Source organism: Apteryx rowi, unplaced genomic scaffold (assembly GCF_003343035.1).
Source record: "Apteryx rowi isolate R43461 unplaced genomic scaffold, aptRow1 scaffold_643, whole genome shotgun sequence".
In the NCBI taxonomy this organism is placed as follows: Eukaryota; Metazoa; Chordata; class Aves; order Apterygiformes; family Apterygidae; genus Apteryx; species Apteryx rowi.
The window spans coordinates 240,437-266,445 of record NW_020450920.1 but is presented as its reverse complement, the minus strand read 5'-3'; the positions used below and the strand labels follow the sequence as shown (position 1 = coordinate 266,445).

Genomic DNA, 26,009 nt, shown 5'->3' with positions numbered 1-26,009 from the left:
CTGAAAAGCAAGGTCAACTAACCAGAGATAAGAAAGAAGCAGGACAGATGTCCCCATTGAATTATGTGGGAAAGAAAGATACTCTAGCAAAAATTATTTTTGGAAGTGTGTGATGTTATTGCAAATTTAGGGGATTTGAATGAATAGATGAAATGCAATTTCCTACCAGTTCTTGGCTGGGACCATCTGGAGAAAGACGATGTGAGCTGACAAGTCCTGCAGCTGATTTTTTATCTGTTTGATCAGTACGTATTATTCATGAGCAGAAACTGCATCTTCTGGCATGACGTTCTTAATGGCTAGCATGGCTTTAGATATCATAAAATGCTGTTTAAGTACTAACTACTCTCAGGTTTTCATGGTTTTGCAGATTAATTTCAGAGATGATCAGTTCAGCTGTTAACATGAAGGTTCTTGGATGGAGTGATCACATGCCATATTCTTTAAGGGGAAGGCACCACCTGGAAAAGCAGTGTGCGTTTATGTTATTTTGGCTCACGGCTCAAAGAAGCGAGGACTCAGCTCTTCAGTGTGATGTCCTTGAACTCATCAGTCTAACATAGCACAGCACACAACCACAAAATGACTCCACATACAACTTTTAACCTCTGTTTGTGATGGTTTAAGGGAAAGGGAAAGAGAGTGTTGATTTTTGGTTCATGTTTTCATTTTGATTGCCTAGTTATTTTAATAGGAAGAGGTGTGTCGGGTAGATATTTAGACCGCTGAGCTATCATGTAAGTTTACAGTTGATGTATGTATGTGGGTGATAGCAGCCTTCTTCTTTTACAGATGGAAAAACAGGCATAAAGATGTGAACTGGCTTGTTTAAGGTCACTCAACAGGCCATTCACAAGCCCAAGAATAGAACCACAGTTTCTGGAGCTCCAGTCAAATTTCATCTTTGCTAGGATACATGGTTGCTATGTGATTTGTAAGTATTCCTCATCCCACTATGCAGAATGTTAAAATGGAATGAAAATAATGTTCTACTTTGAAACGTTTGGCATATGTAGTTGTTGACAGAGCTGGTGAGATAATCAGGCTGGGTTTAGGTTTTAAAATAAAACTGTTGTGGACAGTTTTATTATGTGATAGGTCCAGTAATTTGCACATGAAAGATGACTGTTATATTTTCTCAACCTCTATTTTTGACCCTTCGGTACAATATATAATGCATACACATCACCGTCATTCTCAGTTTGTTCTCTTTCCTCTCCTCACAGCCAACAGTGGGAAGACTGATGATACATCAAAACCTGCTGCTTGTTGGCTGCTACTCTCCACTGCTGCATACACATACTGCAGGCAGCAGTGAGCTTAGAGGCCTACGGGCTTGTTTGGTTAGGCAGCCTGTGCTGTGCCCTGAGCGAGGCTCTGAGCCTGCTCTGCCCTTCCACGCTGGACTGCCTTTTGGCTGGGTTTTCTCCGTCAGGCTTCCATCACACTCTATCCGTTTCCCTCTAAACAACTTGGGTCTGCCAAATTTTGTCTCGCCCTCCTATTGTCATTGCATGCACAGTATCCCTGTAGTYGCTGAGTTTACCTTTGCATTATCTTTAGGCTCTTACAGATCCTGGAAAAGAGAAAGAGGCCCAGTCTTTCCAAAGGAGGGAATCTTCCTACAGGAGGACAGAATGTGAAGTTTACGAGTGAGCCAGCCTCTCTCTACAGTCAACCACTCCTTCTCAAGACCTTGAACCTTCCCATCACCTTCCTTGACTATCTGTTTTCTTTTACTCTTCACTGCAGCTGCAAGTTTCTCTTTTCATCTATTTTCCCCCTAAACTCATTTCATAGTTCTTGGTTTCCCTTGCTTCCCTGCAGATGTTTACACATGTAATTTATTTCCTCTAAAAAGTCAATCTGAGAGTGTGCCACATTTATCTGCTGTATTGAGAGTGCATTTCTTCCAAAGAAGAATGTATTTTTTCTAAAGGACAGATTTTTTAAAGATGCAGTATTTCTCTCCAGATTTCTCCTATAAGCATGGTTTGAACTGACCTGGCAAGCACAAAGGTGAGGCTCAATAACCGTAGCATGCCCTACTTGATAAGAAACCGGTGTTGACTAGCCAGTCCACACAGACATCCTCTGCCAAACCCAACTTACAAAATCAAACAAACATATTTGAAGGATTGTTTTCACAAAGATCAGGTGGTCTGAGAGGTCTGACCTAGTCTGTGTGCTATCTCAACAGAATGAGGTCATTCCAGGAAGATAAATGCAGGCTGCAAATACTAGCTCTGAGACGCATGAATTGTGCCTTTCATCTAATTTGCCAGGCCAGGTCTTCTGTTTAAGAGTCTATCATATGTACTGTGTGCTTGCTCCATGTGTCCAAAGTTCCTCTTCTCAGCCTCCCATATGTAGGATGGTGTCTCACATGTTCAGTAATTGTTCTGTGGTTAACTATATGTTTCTGATCTGTTTGTGTCTTACATGATTTAAAGTAAGGGCTTACACTCCTATTTTTACAGGACCTTACAGTTCATATTCCCTTTTTAATTCATTGCCAGGCACAACATTAGCTCAGCACCTACAAGGCCTGCCTTCTCTCAGGTACAATGGCAGACATGTATATTAGGACAAAAGCAATAAAGTATTATACAGCCATACGGGCTACATATGAACCAAGCATACCTTTTTTTCTCACCAGTATCTACAGATCCAAAACCCTGCAATGTCTGTTCACAGCTGCAGGGTGATACTCTACACCCTTTGTATTATTTTCCACCCTTCATTTTTCAGCGTCCTTTACCAATTTAATGATAAAGGACTTCTCTTGGAGGGAAAGGGTCCTTAAACTTACTTACACATATGGCAGTTTATTTAATAGTCATCCACCTTCCCATAATGTAGATCACAAATACAATTCTGTTTTCTTTAGTATGTTTTTATATCATCTGTCATATGTGGGTAAAATAGTCTTTTAGTCCCCATACTTTCAGAAAGACAGCTATCACAACCAACTTCCAAAGGGAAGCGTTTTGACCTTTTTGAGAGAAATCCCTATATATATATATATACAGGGTAGGGGACCTGGATTCATCTAAAAGCCAGACACAGGTTAGACAAAAGGGTAAACCCTTCTACTTTTCACACCCTTGGCCCTAAAGTTGCTGCTTCCAGTGCCCCATCCCTTTGTATTCCTCTTGACATATGCCACCTATTTCTTTTGCTTTTCTCCATCCATAATCCTTATTTATGCCAGATTATAGTGCTTCTTTCCTCACTGAAGGGAGGGAACCATTCTCTCCTAATGCCTTATTATTCTGCTGCTTTTCTACCACTCATCTGTCTATATACATTTGATTCATGTCAGAAATATTTTCAACATCCTTTGAGCTATTGTACTGAAATTATTTTTTCTTTGCATACAAATGAAAATGAATATCCCAAAGGTTTTAGCAAAGAACCTGCAGAGGGTTTGTTTGTTTGTTTGTTATTTCCTCTCCCCATTTTGGCCAAGGGCAGGATTCAAATTGATAATAATAAGAGATTAAGTTCAACCGTTGCCATATGACTTCTTGAAGTATGTAAATTGACTTCCAGAAAGAGAAAATGGCAACACTTTATTTTGTCCACAGAGGTAAGCCCAATCACATAGCTATGCCTATGCACTGAACTCCTCTTTTCATGGCTTTCATTTTCACTCTCTATTTTTCAAAGGAGCAGTGACTACCATATGGTGTTTGGGATGAATATTGAAGTGTTGAAGAGCCATAGCTGGATACACAAGAATGAACAAATAACAGATGGATTAATTTTTTTTTTTTTTTTAGGAAATATTGGGGTGGAGGAAAGGGTCACGCAAGACCCCCTGATTCAGGTTGCACCCCATCTGGATTACTTAGTTATCACCCGCTGTAGTCTCCTGCAGCACACCAAATTTTTTGGCAATCTAAGCATATTTTTAGAGGGTTCAGAGAAGCCAGCCTTGCAACAGAAAGGGGTTTTCCCTTCACTGCAGCAGAACTAACACTCTTCTCAGGCTCTCAATGACAGGACGAAGTCCAGAGTTGAATAACCCTGAAATGAAACAGAAACTTCTGTACAGACAAGAAAGCCTGTTTTTATTCCTCCCCTCTGGCAACTCTGAAGAGCTAACCTGTATTGATACTATAACTGATTACTTGCACCCTTCCTGTTGCACTTTTACGTAATTTTTACTACAACCATGCCCTACATTTTAAATACAATGTGGATGCAATAGGAGGACATGGGGGAACGGCAAAAATTATTCGATGCAATCTTCATTCAAATGCCACCTTAGTCACAATTTGCTTAGGACTTTGCTTATTTTTAACATTATTGAGATAGCTATATGGACTAGTCCCTAAGGGAGGGTGAAGGGCAGTGCTTTTTCCACTGGAGAAGAGATACTGAAGAAGGTGAAGGAGCAGGAAGCTGATACATGATGACCAAGAACAACTGAGAAAAAAGGAGTTTCTTTGCTCACTTAGAAACCTTTCTCCATACTGTCTTATTCAATTACAGCAAGGCCTGCTAGTCTCACCTTTTAAGGTCATCTAGTCAAGTCTCCTCCCTTCCTTAATTTCCTTCTTTTTCTTTCTTGCCACTGTTTTACCCAGCCACTAGTAACCAGAAGCACATTCAGTTATGTTCTGGTTCACCTTCGAAGAATATTGACATCACTTAGACAAGGAATTGATGAGAAAAAGAAAAGAAAAAAAAATGAGAGAGAAATAGTTGAATAACTACACTAATGCTAATTCAGAAGATGAAATAAGTCATGTGCGTGTCTTGTTTTAAATGAACAAGCATGGAAAAAATTGCTGAAGTGTTATAGTGGTGGAGATATAAAAGAACACTAGCACATGCGGATGGAAAACTGTGGGAGGTGTATTTAGTAAGTATATGTGTATAGCCTTAAGTAACTTCAAGTAAATGTCCAGATGAAAACTAGGAGTACTACCAAATGTACAGTACAAAGGTCTGGTAAGATGCAGGCGTGAGTACCCTCTAGTGGCTTTCTGGCATTTCGCAGGGTTGGTCCTGAAAAGTGATGAACCATTTCTTCTTTCACACTCTGTAGTGCAGGGCAGCTGCCCATCATTCTTCATTATAGATTTGCCCAGAATCCATGTTTTTATTTGGCAGCTGGATGATAAAATCACACAATAATTCTCGGTGAGTGCCTAATTGCAACTTAAGTGAGTTATATAAACAGATTAAATGAATCCTTCCCTGTATTTATCTTTCATTAGTTAGCGTGCACATGCAACCACCCTTAGAAGTTCACTATCCAGTTTAGCTCTGCTGCTACACTGAGCAAAGGTATATTGCTAATACTTGTCTATTGCTAGTAGCTGCACTAGGGGCAGGCTTTGTGAGATCCCAGTGACTTGGGATAATCTATGGTATGTCATTAGGCAGTTTTGGAGAAAGGCTCTGCAGATGGAAAAAAAACAGCCAAATAACTGGAATTATATCTGTAGCTCAGTTTAATGCATGGTTTTAAAATGACCATTATGCAGTTCTTTGTTAGGTCAAAACATTACTGTAAGGGCTAGTAAAATAATAATTCCTCTAGAGATTCTGTGGTTTTAAACAGGCAGGAATAGTAGGGTTACACTGCCATTGGTAGTGACACTGTCCTCCAGTGAATGCTGCGCTACCTGCTGACACCTCTCCCCTAGTACACACAGCAGCCTAGAGCACCTAATGAGCATGAGCACATAAGTCTTGTATATAGCCATGAGTGTATATAGATACACTATAAAATAATTCTTTTTATTTTCTAATATGTCTATTCTGAAATAGACAAGAAAGAAGTGCCAGTGTTAAAAATAAAAAAAAGTTTACGTTTTTGCTTCTCTTTAGCTCATGCTTTACTCCCCCCCCCCAAAAAAAAACCAAACCAAAAAAAAAAACAAAACAGGAAGATTAAGGCAATAGATTAGGCAGGAAGCCTCCATTTCTAAAAGAAAACATTCCGTGCACTTTTGGCAGATAGTATTAAGTATTTTGTAAAACACAAACTTATGATATATTAATTACTGTGTCCATGGTGTTTTAAAAATATAGAAAAACAGATTTTCTACTGTGATCTTATGAACTTATGAAGACATTGCAGTAACTAGTAGTAAAACCATACCTTGATGCTCTCTACCCTGTGTTGTATGTCTGTATTTTTATCATCAGATWCATACTGTGGAATTTGCCCTAAATCAAGCACCTTAAAGTTAGACATCTATGTCTAACCTCAGCCTCTACCTACAGTCAGCAAACAGGAAGAGGCACCTTCATTTATGGCAACAATACACTATTTTTACAGGTTTGGAGGAAATCATAAATAGCTGTTTCTATGTATGAATTCTCACACTACTTAATCTAGGCTGGTATCTATCATTAACAGCACTAACATAGTCACAGAAAAGAAGAGATACCAGGTTATATCCCTCCTGAGAAATCTCCTCTAAGCTCTTAAAGACTGGTATAAAATCTGATTTTTTCAGATTTCATCTCTCCTTCAAACTCTTCTTTTTATATTTGTTGTAAAAAATTTCCTTAATTCTGGTATTCGTACAAATGGAAAATCATAATTCTTTTCAGGTCTGCTGGGTTTTAGCTTTGGTTATATTTTGCAGCAGTAAATTCCATAGAATAGATGACCATTAAGTGACAAATTTGTTTTTAAAAAGATCAGCTGCTACATAAATGTACATAAAATATAGAGACAATCTAAAAAGTCATAAAGAAATCCATGACTCATTTGGCAAAAATATTTACAGAGAAAAGAAAAAGTCTTTTTAATAAAAAACATCCTAAGTGTTGAAATCAAATTACTTTTAACATACTGTCTAACTCTATATGAAGTTAAACTAACCAAGTTGTATTGTTGGACTGTGCCCATACCATATAACCAACACCATTTTGATCAATACGTTTTAACTAAAACTCCTACATTATCACACRTGAAAATCCTCCTTTACATAGAATAAAACGTAAATTATAACAACTTTTCACAGTGTCCTTAAAACATCTAACTTAAGAAGAGTCTAATGTTCTTTTTGTCTTTCCAAATAATTTTCCTACTTGTCAAAACTGTGGTGAAGTTAAGTTTCAAATCTGTTATTGGGACAAATTCTTTCCCAGTGTATAGATCTTTGACTTGTAACAAAACATAATTTCAACATACAGTTATAATAAAATCAAGATTTTTACTGTGAAATTCAAAGATTTCAGATGACACAGGCCTTTCCCCTTCCCCGCTCCAAAACCATTTAGCCATATGTGAAAGTTACCTATTTGGACAATTGCAGGTTTTAATGTAACAAAATATGGTTTTATATACATAAACACACTTTTTACGTAGATGAAAAAGGGTTGTAGTGCTGTGGATTCCTTATCAAAAAATGAAAGCAATACACATACATATTTCAAGAGGCAGTGGCAATAAAAAATAACTTATTTTAATTCATTCTTACTTTTTAAACAAATTTTCTATAAGAGATGCAAGCCTCTCATTATGCCTGGTTTACCTTTTCRTCTTCTACTATGCTTAACACAAGCTTTCTAACAAGCCCCTATGAAACTAGCCTGACTGTTCATCTGACCTGGATAGGCTAATTCCAGCTGAGAGCATGGATCATATTTTAGACTCACTCAACCTGGCCTTTGCTGTGTTAATTATTTTTGGAATTGGAAAAGTTTTTGGCAAGTTTTGCAGGAATTTACAGTTTAGCCTTAGCTCTGTTCTTGATGCATCTAGATTGCTGGATTGCTGGACTGCTTCAATGTCGTAGGCACTTCAACATCACCTTGAGACAGAACAACAGGAACTGAGGTCCTCCTTGTCCTCTACTTTCTCACATGAACAGTCATACTCATTTAATGGATTTCTTGTAGCATCACTGTCAGCAGGATCTGACCAAAGTTTCTCTTGATAGTGGAAAAATTTAAGTGCAAGTCCAAATTTAGAGTTCTGAGAAGAGGTTATCCCCTTCAAAAGAAGTACCAAACATCAGTGAGATTCTTCATGGTGTTTATTTCAAGACAGCAAATAGCTAACATATTCATTAGGTTATTCAGCCTTGAACAACTTTATAATCTATATTTGTTCTGTACTCCTGAGAATGTAACTATTTGAAATAAATGAACTGAGGCATCAGTCATATTGGCCAATGACAGAAACTCCAAGATCTAGAGAATAAGAGAGAATTTGAGTATTGTAATGTGTCTTTATATTGTGCTTTAGTTCAAACGTCAGTTTATCTCTGGGGAGATTTGGATGGAGATCTCATCATTAAAACAGAACGCTTTGGTGAGATCTTAATTTTATTTCTGAACTGGAAGACCTTTGTTTGAGCTTGACTCCGTTTTTTCCACATATCTTGATCTTTTATTTAACGTCTTGGACTGTGAATTTGTCCTTGATCAGCTTTTTGAGCTAGAACATCTTTGAAGTGATCTGGAATGGGACTTAGACTGGCTGTAAAAATGCAATCTATATCCTGACCTGCAAAACAGCTACAGTATTATTGCAGCACTTCTTCAATAAAACAACAGTATTTGCCATTACAGAAATTACATCTTAGACAGCATCCTTGAGCTATCTTCTGCATTCTCTAAACAGTATTCATATTTATTGCTTTCAATTTTGAAATTTATTGCAGTTTTTTAAGTAGCTTGGTCTCATATCAATGTACCACACAACACCATTTTTCATACTGAAGTTTCTCTGCATTCAGACTTCTGGAATCTGACAGCTCTGGATTTGTGCTGCAAAACTAGTCCCATGTGAGATTAAAAAAAAAATCTTGTGAGTAGGTGCTATCATCAGCTGAATAAATATAAGAAAACATTTATGAAATTGTATTACYGCTAAAATCTCCTCAGAATAAATTAGGTTCTGCTACATTTTTGTKAATCTAGGCCTTTGTTCTAAGTAGTATCATAGGAGTTCTTTTATATCTTGTATGCAAACTGAATATTCTGTATTAACACAGAATCTGTAGAAGATAAAAGCAAAGGAGACATGTAGCAAATGAAAATTTAAGGCCATCTTAGCTATGAAGCTGAATAAAGCCTCATTAATGATTTAATCCCTTATAATACTGAATGAAATGAAGTGCCTTTTAGGGAACCAAGCTTGCAGTTCCTATTAGCAAAGGTAACATCTATGAGTATTTATTCTGGGAAATATTTTAAAGATACTGAAAGGAGGGATTCGACAAAAACCTGATTAGCATCATTACAACCAGATGTAAATTCCATAAAAGAGGGATTCCTCCAACAGTGGAAAATGTATCAGTACCTACTAATATTTACCTAGAGAATGCAAATACTGTCTAGCATAAGGAGAATGATTTTTCAGAAATGCTGCTGCTTAAGCCCTGTTTTAAGAGAGATTCCAAGACTGGACAGGCTTTATCTCAAGAAGGTGTTAACTTTTCACACTGTGGTTTGTTTTGAGCTATCACTTTTTGGAGTTTTTTGCATGGAATTAGATAGGTCATGCCTGATGCGGACAAGAGTCCCTCTTTATCTTTGAGCAAGATGCATCTGAAGCAACAGAAGGTGAGGCAGCTGTTCTTTGCATAGTTACAGACAATCTGTGGGCAAATACTATTTGGACAATGTTACTAACCCTTGGTCTTAACTGTTCTTATTATCTTCTCCTTATGATGCACCATTGGAAGAGAAAAAGAATTACATAGGGTTTTTTTTTTCTTTTTCTTTCCTAGTTAGAATTCTTCTGGAGACCTCCAGGTTTCTTTTTATTCTTCTTCTTGTCCTAAATATGGTTGAAAGAAGCTCTAGGAGCTCCCATCTTTCTTGGGATGTTAACCAGTCCTGGTTGTAACGGTGTACAAAGGAGTCAGGGGTGATGGCAATGCAGAAGCAGAATATCAGATTGCCAGAGAGCCAATGCTGAGTAAAATGTCGTGTTCTGCTAAGTGTTGGAATATTTTCTGAGGCAGGGAAGAGGGAGAAGGAAATAGGGACACCAATTTTTGGCTGAATATCAAGAGATGGCTAGAGGGTGCTGATTTTTTTAGATTTCTTTGTAGAAGACTAGACTGTATAGTGACCTTGTTATCTCTCAAGAAAGTAGGCAGCTGAAGGCTGCTCACCTACAGTAAGAACTTTCTGCCTTTGCTCGTCTGTGAAGAAAATACATCACAAACTGAACTGGGATACAATGTAAATCTCAAAGATATTCGCATGGTCATTTATCTCATGAATTAGAGCCAATCAAGATGTGAACCCTGCAGGATTTGAGCCATAACATAATGCTGAGGATAACTGGGTGAATATCCTGACAATCCCATATAATTAATGTAAGAAACTGAAGAAAAAAAAAAAAGAAAAAAAAAGCATTGACTGTCCTGGGAGCATGATTTCAGCAGAGCTGTGTGCATTCTGCAGTGACAGTGCAGGAACTGGGATGGCTGCAGGTGGAGAACAGCAGGAGTGGCTCTATACAGACAGTGGCAGAAACATCCTTCTAGCCAAAGAGCTAGATATAGTTCTTCTATGGAGTTTCATGGTTGGATACCAGATGTACCAAATGCCTTAAGTCTGAATGCAAAAAGACCTCAAAGATGCCTCTTCTAAGAGTGTCTGAAATTTCCCAAGTCTTATTTTATCAGAGGTTATATGCTGAGATTTAGGCAGCTTAGGAAAAATGTGACTGAGCTAAAATACCAGTGGTGCAAAACAACTCTCAGCATCATCAATCTCTGCAAGGATGACCACCTAAATCAATGGATATTAGTGCAGCCCTTCACTGCTCATCCTGTTCTGCTCTTACTCATTTTAAATTATATACTAAATCACTTCAAATGATAACAAGTTCAACATTTTATCAGAAAAATATACATTACAGTCTCTAACAGGTGATTGCTCAGATCTAAGTTCATATCCTAATTGACGCTGGCATCTACGACACTCAAAACTGTTCATTTGATTAATGAAGCATGACAGTAGATCTATTACTACATCTAAATGATCACATGAGTAAATATGTCCTGCCATTCACAGATCTGAGACCACAACCAAAATATGTAATTTAAAACTTTATTCGGCACATATTCAGCCCTCAAATGGCACATGATATTGAGAAAAAAGACTCACAGAATATATTAAAATAATCATAAATCATAAAAATAAACCCAAAATTTAGTTATTTCAGGTATTAAAAAAAAGTGGCAGTGAATACYGGTTCTGTGCCAAACCAAAAGAGCTGAGCCCATCTTCTTTCACTGTCTGCCTCCTTCCCATCACATGTCCCTCACACTGGGACATACACCACATGTCCAGGTCTGTCTCCCACTCTCCTGAACCAGGCCCTGCCACATCTGCCCACCTATCTACCCCAATCCTCCAGCCGACAAGCTGTAACTGTCTCTATGCAAACACTTCCCCCCCAAATCAGGCCTGTCGCCACACACATACTCACAGGTAGCACACAGGTAGCAGGTCCTATCTGCATGTAGGTGTTACCCAACCAGTGAATAAGGACACCCATCCAAGCAGGTGCYTGTATAGTGTAATTAAGTTTCTCCACATGTAGTCAGGAGCTGCCTCCATAGACCTCTTGAAAACAGCTCATCTACCATGCTTTGGGGAATCCTCTAAATGAAGACAGCCATTTTTACAAAAAATAATGAATTTTTTTGCCAAGTAATTGGGGGTTGTGGGAATCACTTTAAAAATGTACCAAAATCATAATACTGTTTTTCTGAATCTGTCTGAAGAAAAATTCATTCAACTTTTATCCATTTAAGCTTAACAGGGGTCTGGATCTCCTCTCCAGACAGCGAGACATCTGGAATACCCAAGAAAGGGTATTCAAAGGCACTTCTGAAAGAAAGTAAGTGCAAAAAATGCATAGCACATGTATTTAATCTCAGAAAATGTCACCATAAAGCCTAAGGCCTGACTCTGTAGACACTTTCACACATGCTTATTTTTTCTCCTAGTGAGTGGGCTTACTGATATGACAAATCACAGTGACAAAAAAAAGCACATATCAAACATGTCTGCACACTCAGCCTTACTGAAGATCCATGTGTGCTTGTTAACCATGGAGTTAGGACTAATTTCTTCATAAACTGTATGTGCACCTTCATCATTTTCATTGCCCCAAAGAAGGAGCTATAGTTTGGATCCCACAAGGGGCATGAGGGAAACAAACATCATTGGCAGTAACTGCATGGACCKGGGCAAGATCTGCCCTGTGAGAAAGGTGTTTTTCCTCCACCATCATCTCGAAGTGGTACACACTCACGCGCACAGCACAGAAAGGACTGTCCATGCAACACTTCAAGGCAGGAGGAAACATGTCAGGTGTTGCAGGCCCACTGCCACATGTATTTGTGAACTCTTCATGATTTCTACCCCTCCGTGGCCAGGGAGAGGGCAGCAGCACTGCCACCACGGGTGGGCCATGAGGATTCATGCCCTGCCTGATGGGAAGGTCCATGCGCYGGGGAGCCACAGCAGCAGTGCTGCTGTGGCTCCCCGGCATGGTAGCTGATGGTCAGATGTCTGTGGTAAGGGAAGGAGAAGACAGAGGGGTAATAGCCACTTAGAAAATGAGCCATACATTTTGAGAAAATCTACTTATGATCTATGAGTTACTCTAGGAAATTATTTTCCATTAGTGTTGGCACAGGTGCAAGGCCTCCTTCCCCTTCGAGGCAGGYGTGTGGCTCCAAGATGGGACAGCTGAAATGTTTTTGTGGATACTGAATACCCCAGCTACGAGAAGAGCTCTGTGTCTATTAGTTGGTCTTCWTCCACAATATATGTGGAATGTTTGTGGGTTCAGAAATTACTTTGGATACTCAAGAAAAATCACTTTGCTAAGGCTCTCCATAATTAAGTCTAATGCAAATAGTAGTTCCAAATACCTAATCATAGGATAATTCAAGTGGGAAGGGACCTCAGGAGGTCTCCAGGCCAACCTCCTGCTCACAGCAGGGTCAGCTATGGGGTCAAACCAGGTAACTTCAGACTAAATCTGATCGTCTGATATGGAGCGCAGCAAGGGGTTGGATGACTGAGTTCCTTTAACCTCTTCCTGTCATGTATTTCTCCCTGTCAGAGTTTTAAAATGTTCCCATACTCTTAACGGTTTGTAAAAAGTTTTCAGACCCTTGTTTCATTCCTGATATTTGACCTCAATCTGTCACTTTTATCTGCATGTCAAGCTAAAAATGTCTGAAAGGTATACATTGTTTAAGAATGAGCAGGAAGGATTAAAGATCATGATGGATCTTGTGTAAAGTGTTTTAATTATACCCTATGCAATTATCATCTAAATATAAATGGATATTTAGCCTATTGTCCCTTCAGGGTGTTTGTTCCAGTGTGGGAGAAAGCAAATCCTTATGATACACACAAGCAGCCAAGTATATACACCGTAGTCATAACTGAATGCCAAATAAATCTGGCTAGGACAAGGGAACCTTGTTTAAATCTGTCTGTACAGATTTGAGCTGTAAAAGTTTGAACAGATGAGAGAAAATAAGTGATCCATACTGAATAATTACTTTCTTATATTGTTCTTACAAACAGGACACTCAGCAGGCTTCAGATAACTTGTTCCATTTGCCAGCTGTCAAATAGTAGCTTTGCATTAGTTGTCCATAAAATCAAGCAAATACATGCTAGTACTGTGAATTTCACAGCTGTGTTACTCAACAAGCAGAGCCCAGTAAAGTACTAAGGTACCTGTACATTCTATTTCACAGTTTTAAATTTTATCAAAGTTTAATTTTGCTTTATACATATGGAAATCTGGAAGGATTTGTATGCACTTTGTTTAGGGAAAGCTATGGGAAAGGTCAGATACCATAGTTAAAATAGGTGGAATTTACAAAGACTATTGGTATGGGGGGAGAGTGAGGACATTGATATTATAGGAATAAACAAATTTAGAGATTAACCCATTAAAATTAGCAGTAGTACTAATAGATGGTATGTACCCTAAAGCAACTATAAGAGGTGAATGGAAAAATCTGGCATTTTTATATGTATGCTGCTTGTGAAAGTACTAGATAATTTTTTTTTCTTTGGATAATGAAATCCTTCACTTCTTGTTAAGGATCTATTAAAAGTAAAAAGTGATATTGTAGAATCCCTGTACCAATCTGACTCCAGAAAACACATTGGTAGGGTTGGAAAATTAACTTTGCTCTTTTGACTCACTCAGACCTTGGACTTCCCGCCAACCTGCAAAGTAATCATGGTAGAGAGTCTTATGAGACACCTACGGAACCATATTAATATTACCAGCACATATTGCATAGGCGACAGGACAGCCAACACATACTAATGATGTTCCCACTGCCAATCAGCTGGCAACGTAGAGATACTCCATTGTCAGTGCCTGAGCACCACAGTCGCCTCAGCTTCCCCACACAGGCACTCGGTGCCAGAGCAACTTTAGCCTCTCTTTTTCCTGCCAAAGTAGGTCACTTTATGCCATCTGTTGACACTGAAGAGCCGCTGAATATTCTAGATTCCCTATGGTATCCTGCAGTTTAATATATATWTTTTTTTCTTTAATTCCCTTTTGCTCTATCTAGCTATTGCACTAATTGGTAGTGTTCATTTGGATAATGATTTTTAGGAATTGAGTGCAGGTCATAAAGCTATACAACAGGGTTGAGTACCATTCAGTGGGGAGAGAATACAACAAGAAAGCCTGATTTTTTTGCTGATGGTGAATCCTGGGCAAGCAGTGCTATTCAGTGAAGTACTCTTGTCCTTCTACTTTCTTCTTCTCCAATAGCCCTGTCGAAGGCCAAGGGAAGTAATCAGGCCCAGATAGCTATATAGTGGGATCTGTCAGGCTCCAGAAACAATTGCTTTTCTCATTATCTGATAGTGAGTGTGTGAAATAAGGAATGTTTCATATCGACTGTTGTGTCTCTAGCTTCCTTTCACAGCACCCTAGGCTCTCTCCCATGTGTCTGTCCAGTGTGGATTACCCCCACACTGCAAGGATGATTTCTTTTTAATAGTACTCTTGATTTGAAGTTATCCACAGACAGATTTCTGGAAAGGCTCCTCTCTGCGTGGGTGGATAGGGGATACATCACTGGCACCACACACAAGTCCTAACCAGTACCTTGCAGACAGCTCTGGTGCGTGACAAAATAAGTGGGATTGATAAGGAATGAGGGGGGGGGGGGGGGGCACATGCATGTAATACAAAACATACATAAAACATACTACAGAGCATTTGAATACCTGTTGGTGTATAAACATTGTGCATGAGAATGTGGGAAAGGAACATTTTAATTATAGGAACTGGGCTCTGGCCATCTTGCTACAAATGATTTGCTGCTGTGTAATACATAAACATCTTCCACCTGTTAATGTTGAGTCATCTCTGTCTCCTGTTTTATGACAAGATTAGGGACAGTAAAAGGAGAGTCAGACCTCTAAAAAGTATAAATGCACAGGCCAGATCTGAGATTTGTAATAAACCGTGGCAAGGTAATAAGGTTATGTAGTACATGAAGAAACTGCAACTCAGTCTCTAGGATGTGTTTAAAAACAAAAGAAATAGGTTAAGGGTAGGGAATAATTAACAGGCTCGAGTAACTAAAGGTCAAACTCTCTTGGACTAGAAACAATTAGAACTCATTATCTAAATCTACCAGATGTCATAATGCAATGCATGACTTCATCTAGAAACCATTCGCACTGACAGCTGAAACCAATACGGATTGGCTTATTATTGACTTATTTAAGTTTGTGATATCACGTAAATTAAGTAAACACTGAAAAAGTGTTGTGTGTTATAATGGTTATTGCCAGCATAAGAGTTATTTGGCTTTCTAGGTTCCCACTGTGAACAGATAAAGCTTGGTTATGCAAATATTTATTTTTAAATGAATCATTTAACCAAATAATCTTTATTAATGAATGCCCACTAAGCTTGTTGTGTATGTATTTGCGTGATTGGTAGCAAATCTGTTCAGTAACAGGAGCAAAAATAATGACTCTATTTTCATGTAATCTCCCAAGGTATTATGGAAAATGTCAACTCTTAATACAAGTATTTTTATGATTATACAATCTATCATACCTCAGGTTTAAAAAACTAATAACAAAAAAGCTTTGGGGGTAAAAGGGTTTTACAATTAGACACAGTAAGCTGCTGGTTTTCTGTTTCAATAACCCCTTAGTACCACTAAATCCTCAATTAAGTACTTAATAGTAATACTGTGATGCCTAACAGAAATAATCAATTTTTCTGTGGATTGTATCATATTTCAATGTATCATATCACAATTTTGCTGTTTATCTGCAAAACAGTAGACTAATATGAGATAAACTAGAGGATTTCACATACAATTTTGATAATACCTGAGATAAAAATCTCCATCTGTATTTAAATTGAAATTAAAAAATAGAAAATTGTATGTCAAATTGTTCTGACTGAGCAATCATTTTCTCTTTTTTTTAAACCCATATATAGATACTTCCTATGAACAAACAGCTGTAATACTTCCAAGAGTCAATGGATCAAATACAAAAATCTGTAAGAGCTGCAAAATAATTTTTTCTACAAAGGACTAAAAGTGCTGGGGCCTGACTGCTGTTCTGTTCGAATCAGTAGCAGAATTTGACTTAATTTCCAACAGAAAAGGACCTCATTGTAAATAACTGGTGGCATACATATGTTAATAAAGGGGTATTTTAACATCAGCAAAGATCAGACCTTTCTTCACTACTTCAAAAAGTTCAGCACAGTCTAGAATTCATTTTTCGCTTACATTTGCATTGTCAGAAATATTAAAAATATGATTAACAACCTTTAAAATTCACAGAGGAGAAGAAAGAAAAGCAAATAAATGTGTGGAGATGTGTTTAACTTTTATTTTCTTTTTAGCTGTATAGAGATTTAACAGGGAAAACACTTGGTCTCRTGGAGATTGAATTAACAGTCTCTTGTACAGGAAGTGAGGGGAAGTTAATGAAGAAGTGGAAATGCCTGCAATTTTTGACCATTTTCGCCACCATCAGTCTGTTTTCTGTGTGATAGCCCACTGCGTTGTCCACAACACAAATGATCTCAGAGTAAGCAGGTGAATTTACAGCAGGAAAGTCAGTAGTAATTGTTCATGCGCATGCTCCTATCCTTCTTTAGGGTGAAGTTTGTTTCTCAGACTGTCGTTCATGTTACAGACGATTTGGCAGCAATACATACTCAAGCCATTTGGATGTTACGATCACTTGTTCCTTCCCCTCTGGACTGTTTGCATTTATAGAACAATTAATGACTCATGTTACGAAATGAATCACTAAATTTATCTGGCTTTAGAAAAGCAAAATCAGCCTTTTGCAGGTAGAGAGAAAACAGACATCTAAGAAATAATCAAATAACAAAGCTCCTAATATAACAAATAAAGGGGTGTAGAGTCAGTAATGGAACTGTTTTAGCATCAAGGGTCTTGATAGGACATACATATGTGAACAGGCTGTTTTGTTCACAAACCTTTTCAAGTTTTGACAATATGAGCATAATAACGCTGCTACTACAGAAAGGATATAAATGTAACACCTGACCTATAGAATAATATGAAATACCTGACCATATTATAGGTTAAAATAGATACGTAAATTTAAGAATGAAGAAACAAAATGGTATGTTTGAAGCAGGATTTTTTATTGGAGGAGAAGAAGGGTTCAAGGTGGTTTTCTCCAAGGTAAAATCTCTGACATTTGCCATTTTTCTTGCTTTTACAAAGCTAAAGAAGTTTGAATATGGAAGAGGGAACAAGCAGTCAGTAAGTTTTGCATGATAAGAGTACTGGATATCAATGATACCAGAGATTTAATTCTCTCCTTGTTTACATTCTGCTGTGCAAAACTTGTAGAGCCCAAAATAGCTGGAAAGTTTTATGTAACTCTTCAGAGAGAAAAAACAAAGAAAGAAATATGAGTTTATCTGGCCCTGTCTGTTTAACAGCTACCTGCCCAAATCGGCAATACTTAACTCAGCCAATTTTTGAACTGTTCTTGAAGTTTACTGATGTTTCTTGTTAAAAAAATCACACTCCAGATGGAAAAGAAAAATAGCAAAAATACAGAATACAACTAAGTACTGTCTGCATTCTTGCAGCTTTGAGAGTGCAAGTGAAAATCTGCACCAGATACAAAAGCACTGTTTCGTTAATCCAGTTTAAAACTCTTAAAGCTTAAACCTGGGTCTTTGTGGTAAATGGTGCGTGAAAGCGAGTGTTTTGAAGATAACTGTGTTGGTTTAAAATATTACTGCCTCTCTCCCAGAGGTACCACCCACACAGCAGAGTCATCAGAATGAAATCACAGATATTTCTAAGCTGCTTCAGGGTAAAGTCCAGTGATTTGAAGCATAAAATGACAATGGAGGCTAGCTTAAGATAAGCTGTTGGACTTTGCACTGAAACAGCTCAGAGACATTTGTGTTTTTCTTTCTGCCACCAGAACTAGGGCAGGTATCTTAAATAGCCAAAGCTGTCTTCTAAACGAATGTATCTGAGCATGGCTTTTAATTTGTCTTTTTGCATACAGGTTCACAGTCTTTGGATAAATGCTGAGGTCTTAACCATTGAGTCAAAGAGCTAATGCACAGATGCCTGGGAAAGGAAGATGGAAAAGGTCCTGAGGAATAAAAAAGGTCTGTGAGGAATTTCAGAGTTAATTCCAAGTTCTGTACAAGATGAAACCAAATCCGAGGGAAACATTAAGTTCATGTTTTCTAACTGAGTCTGGTTAGGACAATGAAAATTTGACTACACTATGATCAACTCTTAAGTGGTGGGAATGGTTTGGCTATAGAGAGAAGGCTTTGCTTTTCTGAATGCACCAATCCTGTATTTCTTTTCCTTTCAAAAGCAATGTGTCATACATAATGGCTGCCTTGATCCATTAACAGTTAAATAAGACAATACACTTTGGCAATTCAAGGCATTTCTCAAGATCTTTAAAATTCTTCTGCTATACTGTAATTTTGACATTTTTGATCTGACCAAAGATCCTCTTATCATGCTTTCTTTTTAAACATATGATCCACTTTTATAAATTTTATGTCTTGATGAGTACTTTGTAATATAAAACTATTTGTAAAGCAGACTGGAGTGTTATTTTAGGCAAGTCAGTGTATTGTTCCTATACACAGCACCAGCTTACTTTTTTGTTTTTAATCCTTACTGTGCTATTATTTTTAAAGATTTGGATTTTGGCTTGAAATCCAGGCCACCTTGAATTTAATAGCAAAACTTTCACTGAGTTCAGTCAGATCTGGATTTCAATCTAAATGCCTGATGTTGCTAACGTGGGATGTGGTAAACTTGGTCATCAAGTTTTTTATGGCCACAACAGATGTTCCTTCTTTTAGACCAATGAAAAGCTACTGAACCTCATCCACCCTCTAAAACAAAAATACAAGCATTTGTTTACAGCTTGATTCCAGGAATATGAATTGAACTAGCAACTGCAAAGTTCGTTCTTGCATAATTACAAACAAATATAGGCATGATTACCTGCTTTTCCCAAAGAACCATGATGATATCTAGACTGTATTTCCTCTATATATTAATAGTATATTTAAAAGCCTAATACTGCATTATAATGTGTGTAGCACAATAGAAATATCAGCATAGTATTTTAATCTTTTTTTTAAAAAAAATACATCAACATATTTTTGTTTCTTATGCCTAGTAGAACACAACAACATGCTTTGGATTTATATATTTTGCATTTTGTAGATTTATTATTTAGATAGACTATAAAATAACATTCTCATCATCATAAACCAAGGCATAATTTGTAGAAACTGAAACTAGTAAATATAAATGTTTTCTTCCTACTGGTGCCATTTAGCAAATACATTCAATGAATTTTTAAACATGCCTAAAACACTGAAAGGCTGGTGCAAGCCTGCTAGACACAGATAAAATAGGAGAAAAACGTGAACTTTTCTAATATAAGGAGCAAAAAAATTATTGCTTGACTTGATAAGTACATCACACCTCTAGTACTGTAAATATCCAATAGTTTTTCCACATAAAAAATTAACACATGCTGAGGAAGAGTGACAATAGGAAGGCAAAGGCCTTAACAAATAAAAGCCTCATTTAAACTAATTTCCATTCAGCCAAGCTTGTGAGCTCAAAATATTTCATGACAAGATTTTTGCAGCAGATTGAAGGTGCAGGCATTAGCACATATACATTGCTGATGGATAAAAATATTTTACACCTTTTCACCTATCTTTCCTAAATTGATCTGATTTCAAGAGTCATATTAGTGAGGTGGATTGAGAACTGGCTGAATGGCAGAGCTGAGGGTTGTGATCAGTGGCACAGTCTAGTTGGAGGCCTGTAGCTAGTGGTGGCCCCAGGGGTCAGTACTGGGTCCAATCTTGTTCAACTTCTTCATCARTGACCTGGATGAAGGGACAGAGTGCAAGTTTGCTGATGATACAAATCTGGGAGGAATGACTGATACCCCAGAAGGCTGTGCTGCCATTCAGAGGGACCTCAACAGGCTGGAGAGATGGGCAGAGAGGAACCTCATGAAGTTCAATAAAGACAAGTGCAGAATCCTTCACCTAGGGAGGAATAACCCCCTGCACCAGTACAGGTTGGGGGTTGACCTGCTGGAAAGCAGCTCTGTGGAGAAGGACCTGAAAGTGCTGGTGGACAGCAAGCTGACCATGAGCCAGCAACGTGCCCTTGTGGCCAAGAAGGCCAATGGTACCTGGGGTGCATCAGGAAGAGTGTTGCCAGCAGGTCGAGGGAGGTGATCCTCCCCCTCTACTCAGCCCTGGGGAGGCCACATCTGCAGTACTGCGTCCAGTTCTGGGCTCCCCAGTACAAGAGGGATGTGGCACTACTGGAGCAAGTCCAGTGAAGGGCTACAAAGATGATTAGGGGACTGGAGCATCTCTCTTATGAGGAAAGACTGAGAGAGCTGGGCCTGTTTAGCCTAGAGAAGAGAAGGCTGAGAGGAGATCTTATCAACATGTACAAGTATCTGAAGGGAGGGTGTCAAGAGGATGGGGCCAGACTCTTTTCAGTGGTGCCCAGTGATAGGACAAGAGACAACAGGCACAAACTGAAACACAGGCAGTTCCATCTGAACATGAGGAAAAAATTCTTCACTGTGAGGGTGACAGAGCACTGGAACAGGTTGCCCAGAGAGGTTGTGGAGTCTCCTTCCTTGGAGATATTCAAAAGCCGTCTGGACACAATCCTGGGCAACATGCTCTAGCTGATCCTGCTTGAGCAGAGGGGTTGGACTAGATGATCTCCAGAGGTCCCTTCCAACCTCGACCATTCTGTGATCACTGTTCTTATTGCTACAGAGGAAAAAAAATCTTGTGACCTTAAGCAGTTCCTTTGCTTCGCTCACAGCCAAGACCCCTTCTCTGCTTTGACAATATGCTACAAATGCAAATGTCTTTAGTTTCTCTTCCTCCAGATAGTCTAGAGAGTGATGTTCCCAGTAGCTCTGCCAGGATTTAGAGTGTGGTTCCACCAGACAGGTTGAGCTGACTTAACAGTTTGCTGCTTCCAAAGAGGTAATCTCACTACAGTTTCCTTGCTGCCAATCATAGCAGCGAGTTCTCCCCCAACCTCAGCACTTATTGGACCTTCACCTGAGCAAATTTAACTCACTAAAACAGCAGGAAATTACCTGTCTTTGGGGTGAATTATTTTTCTGCCATTTTAGTGGACTACATTGACTCAGATAGAGGTCCAACAAATACCAAAGGCAGCATAGCATTTGGAAGGAGTGTTTGTCTGGGAGAGAGAAAATCATGGTAGAATTGGGGAAGACCCATTTGGAAGCAGTGAGCTATTATGTGTCTTGTGAAACCATATCCAGCTGAAAGATATTCACTTTCTTTTCTGAGTTGTTTTTTACTGACTTAATYAGCTCATTGAAGATCAGATGTTTGCCAGACCCACACAAGAGAAACAGCAGGAGTTCATTCCTAGGACTGAAGAGGTGTGGAGGGAGGCTGTCCCCTTTCAGTAACAGTCCCTCTCAAGGAACTGCACTCTCAGAAACACTCTTCTTTGCCCTTTTGTGTACTGTGGTCCTTGTAAAAAAAGAATAGTTTTTTTTCTGGTAGTGGTGTGGTTTCCCTACTTTGAAGAATAGTCAAGTCCCTTCTTTGATTAATTGCTATGATGTGCAGATGCAGGCACATTTTATTTAAATTGCCTGTTGTATTCTTTGGATTTGTCCTTTGAATGTTTTCTGTCATCGCCTACCATTATTAACTGACATGCTGTGAAGGCAGTTTAACAGCCTGATATGCTTAAGATGCATCTGCAAAGAGTGTCTCTAGATCAGTATTGTATGTCAATTTATTGATGTGTCCTTGAAAAGTGAGCTCTTGTATTAAAAACCTACCATTAGTACTAAGTATATAATGGGAAAGACCTGAAATAAGGGGAAAAAGTGGGAGTAGGGCTCCATTCTCAGCAAGAGTTGCAAAAAAGCTGCTCGTTTTTATTTTTTCTTTGTGGGAACAGTGGCTTCCAGCTCCCATTGAGCTCCTGCAGGTGAAAGAGCCATTGCTCTACAAGGGCCAGAGCAGAATTCCTTCCCCTACCAAGCTGGATTCCTGCTGGAAGCCATGGGTGAATTTGACTGTTATGTCTGAGGACACAAGGGCATCTCATCCTAGTGGTCAGTTCTAGGATGCATGAAATGTCAAGTTGCTGACGGACAGTTTGGAAGGCAGGGGCCACACATCTTCCACTTATGCTTTGGTATTCTGCCTCTCTCAAGCTCAGAACTCAGTGGAAGCCAAAATCCTTTGCTAGATACTGCTGGTTGGCTGCACCCACAACTTGCAAAACCCTCCAGCTCCTTCTGGTACTTCAGTGCAGGTGGCCTCACACGTGCAAGGCAGTTGCACAAAAGGCAGTGCAAACCATTTGCCTAAGAAAATAGCCACTTGGTGCTGTTCCATACAGAGTAGCTGCTGAAGGACTTACTGCTTTGCCCAGCCTCACTTTGAACACTATCTTTGAGAGGCTGAGGCATACAGGAAGGCCACTGAGAGTCCTTGTATTTCTAAGGGATAGTCCATAGCCCTCTTTACTCCAACCTGATTATTTAGGAAATGCTAATGACGAGAAAATCAGCAACTGACCATGCTTTTTCTTTGTGAAACAAGGAAAACAAGTAGGGAAATATTACATAGTGATTTTTCCTCATTTACATGAGATAAATAAAAGAACGTCCTTTCTTTTGCCTACTCTATCCTGTACTGAACACCTCACACTTTTGCATCAGGAAAAAGAGATTCCACATCTCAAAGGGTCATTGTAAAAGATAAGCATTGCCAACATGGACACCTGCTGAATGTGTCATATTACTTAGATTCAGCATTTGTTAAAGTCTAACACATACACCACTGTAAAATATTGTAGCCAGAAAGATCAGTTACATACAGAAGGAAAATTGGGACCTGGCACAAATAGGCACACAATACTAACAACAGAAAATTACATTGCACATGGAGAATATAAATTATCTGGGATTGTGAAGTGGAATGTGTCAAAATAACATACACATTGTTATGTTATCTGATGTTATCACGAATAACAGCGGGTACTATCAGTTTTCAAATATACAGTTTGGAACTGTCAGGCTGACATAAACTGTGTAATGTTTAATTTTTAAAAATTATCAGAATTCTTGCTGATTCACATTTCACAAGTTCTCATAACAGACAAAGAGAATTTTAAGTACATTCTAAAAGTTAATTGCAAACGATTAAGACTGTGATCACATGAGTAAGTTAACCTTGTGACAGTTTGAGATGTCTCAGTTTAAAAATAAAAAAAGCTGTAAGCAGATGACATAATCCTTAAAAGTAATTTAGCTGCTCCCCACAAGCAGTAAATTTTCCTAAGATGAGCCAGAGCTAAGTTTGTCTCATTTTCAGATGCCTGCATTCCTGTGCACACCCTGCTTTTCTTCAGCCCTTCAAATGGGCAGCCTGTTTGTCCGGAGGCAGCTGCCACAGTGCAATTTGCTGCATGTTCAAGCCTCGCCATTCCTGTGCCCACTAGCTCAGACTCAGCTGTGGCTCAGCACCTCAACATCCTAGGCTGAGGTGCCAAGGCAGCTAAAGCTGGTCCTAGACTGGATCCAGTCTTTGTACTGTCACAGTCACCCTGGCCATGCATTGGCCTCTCCTCTGCCCTGCACAGCACTGACCCTGCTCTCATCTGACCCTCTGTGGGGCTATTTCAGCACAATGACCCAGAAGAAAACTAACTCAGCCAAAAAGGAGTCTTCAATTCGCAAATCACAGGCTGTATCATGAAGGGAGATCTCTGCATCAAATGCAAAGGGAATAGACAGGGCAAAAAATACGAGAGGTAGGAATAAGAAGGAAAAGTAAAAGAATACACTTTGAAAGCTGGAAAGAAAATAGGATTTAGAGAGACTGGGATAGGAAACAAGGGGAGAGGAGACCTGTGATGCCTGCACAGCAAACCAACAGACCAGGAAAGCATGAGTAGGGAAAACTGGGATTGTCTTCAGCAAAGAGACTGAAACAGCTGGGAAGGCGAGACTGGTGCCTAGTGGAGGTTGTGGAGTCTCCATCCTTGGAGATATTCAAAAGCCATCTGGACCGGAGGGCAACCTGCTCTAAGTGACCCTGCTTGAGCAGGGGGGTTGGACTGGATGATTTCCAGAGGTTCTTTCCAACCTCAACCGTTCTGTGATTCTGTGAGTTTGTGAGGTAGGAACTGCAGCTAGAAAGAGTACTGGAGTCTAGGGGTAGTAAGGCAGTAGGCCAGAGGAAGAAACAGGACAGAAGAATTAGGATGCATTAGGTGAGAAGAGTAGGATTGGAAGCTCTGACTTGGAGCCTGGAGAGGTACTGTACTACTTTTGGGGCGATGCTGGAGAGTGAAGACTAGAACTGGCTGGCTGYGGAGAGTGGAGCTATAACAAGCACACAGGGATGGGACAAAGACAGACTGGGAGGGCATTGGGAGAAGAAGGTCATGGCTGGGGAAGGAGGGGGTGAATGAATTTGTGCTCCCAGGAGGACACACCTCTTTTGAGCTGAAATGGAGCCTGAGAGTCCTGATCTGACCCTTTACCTTTTCCCCACTGTCAGCAAATATCTATGAAACCTAATGCAGTGTTCCCCCTCTTGTACTATTCCATTTGGAAAATTATGATCTGCTATGTTGCTATTGCTTTGTTACATCAAATGGATGAGGACTATGCAGTAGATTTTAAAGAGTTCAATTCTGCTGAAGAATCACGTGCATGTCACTTAAATGTCACATCACAGAATTTTTATTTTTCCAGTTTACAGTTTTTAAAACTACTGAAAGCACCCGCCTATAAGTGCAGAACCATTGATCAGGTATATAAATTTATACAGTGTACACAATTCTGTTCAAAATCTGTTCTAAGGGTACAGCAGGGCTGAGAAGGACCCTGCATTTTTTTTGAAGAAATTTGAAGCTATGTAGTGAACAGCAGTGCCTCAAGGAACTGTGTACTCAGAAAGCAAAAAAAAAAAGTGCTTTTTTCCCCCTCATTAAAACTTGAAGTAGGAGCCAGCTCTTTCCAGACATGGGCATGGGCATACCCTTCTCAGAACAGCAACTCAGCAACACAGAAACAAATGACCACAAAAACAACTGAGTTTGATCGATGTCTAGAATGACTGTTTTCAAAGAATGCTGCCACTAGATTCGGGAACACACAGTCCCTGCTCCAAACATTTTCCAGTCCTAGAAATCACTTGGCAAACAGGCCTGCATTATGCTACCCCTTGGCTGAGTATGTGTACACTCTGCTACTGATAAATGCTAATTCAGTGTAGTGATAGGGTAGCAGAAAGTTTAGCTTATGTTTTTGACTGGAGGACTTCATCTTACTTTGTACTGTAGTATTTGTGAGTGAAGGGACAAAAATAACCACAACCATGACACTTGCTGGAATCTGTTACAAGAGGAAAAACAGCTCATGAC

General features: G+C 39.1%; 1 long non-coding RNA gene across 2 annotated transcripts; it reads left to right on the top strand.

Annotated features, from left to right (window-relative positions):
- The first annotated feature begins 796 nt into the window (after nucleotides 1-796).
- On the top strand, nucleotides 797-18,668 carry LOC112974972. Of its 2 annotated transcripts, XR_003256447.1 has the most exons (3): nucleotides 797-934; nucleotides 11,760-11,845; nucleotides 16,472-16,851. It is a non-coding gene; the product is annotated as an uncharacterized LOC112974972 (long non-coding RNA). The 2 variants fall into 2 exon arrangements; XR_003256446.1 differs by lacking the exons at nucleotides 11,760-11,845; nucleotides 16,472-16,851 and adding an exon at nucleotides 18,550-18,668.
- The last annotated feature ends 7,341 nt before the right edge of the window (nucleotides 18,669-26,009 follow it).